We start from the raw sequence: 1,248 nt of genomic DNA on the forward strand, positions 1-1,248 counted from the left end.
AAACCCCCAACTCAAGCATCACTTGAATCACATTTCAAAAATGAACTTTTTTTTGGGGGGGTGATACAGAAGCCCTGGGCATTTATCTCAGCAGAGATGGGGTCGTCCTTCATGCCCTGGTTTGCTGCACCTGGCAGTAACGTTTTGGGGACAGATCCTGCTCCACACATCCTACAGCTGTGGCCCCAGGCAGGGGGTAATCGTTTCAGCCTCTGGTTTGCTTCAGCCAATGTACTGGCTGCTGATTAGTATAACCATGTTGACAACACGCAAGCGGCACCGCAATGTGCAGGGTGACTGGCACTAATTTCAGAAAATGAGCGTGAGCGCTCTTTTATTGTCAGAAAGGGAAGAGCTGCCACGAGCGGCGCTCTGTTGCTATAGGAACCCCTAAACCCCAGGGAAATGCCAAATTGCCGGACTGACGTGGCTCCTTCCGAGGGGGAAATGGGAATTTGCGGTCCCTTTCTGATGCCACCCCTCCTTGTCCACCAAGGGCATTGGGGTAACCTCAGCACACAAAACACAGCCAGGTGCGGGGGTTTGGGAGAGCCCTGAGTGCTCTGCTGTGGCTATGCCATGATAAATGTACTATCCTGCAATTCCCCTCTCCAAAATTTGGCCTTTCTGGCATAGGTGCTTGGCTCTGAGCTTTCATATACGCAGCTGGAAGTGGCCTCAGCTCAGCTCTGTGCGACCAAACCTGTCCAGATGGACTCTGGAGTCCCTATTTCTATAGTTGTTGAAGACTTTGGAGAGCCCTTTCAGGTGTCCCTGTCTCTTGTAACCACCTAAAATTTTGTGACACCCATCCCTGTTTGGGGAGGAATAGCTCCCCATCCCCAGCAGACCTCCAGAGCCAGCAGCGAGGAGGAACGAGGCCAGAGCAGGGACGTCCCCATGGTGGAGACACACGGGCACAGCTCTCTTGCTGGATAAGGTGAGTTCATGGGAAAGGAGGTCAAGTTTGATGAAAGCACCTTCCAGAGTTACCTTAGGGTTACCTTAGGGGATGGAGATCCCCCTAGGGTGCACAAGCTGCTGGTTAAAGGACAGTAACACAAGCAGTGATCCTGATACAAACTAGGGGAATAGTCACGGTCCCATCCTGACACGCACAGACAAGGAAAAAAGAATTGAGCCCCAGAGCTTGCCAAAGTCCAGCTTGCTTCCTTGCAGCCAGCCCAAACAGGTCGGATTTAAGAGTAATTAAAAGATGGATGAGATCAATGCAAGAGCAGCATGGAT

Source organism: Aythya fuligula, chromosome 5 (genome assembly GCF_009819795.1).
Source record: "Aythya fuligula isolate bAytFul2 chromosome 5, bAytFul2.pri, whole genome shotgun sequence".
Taxonomy (NCBI): domain Eukaryota; kingdom Metazoa; phylum Chordata; class Aves; order Anseriformes; family Anatidae; genus Aythya; species Aythya fuligula.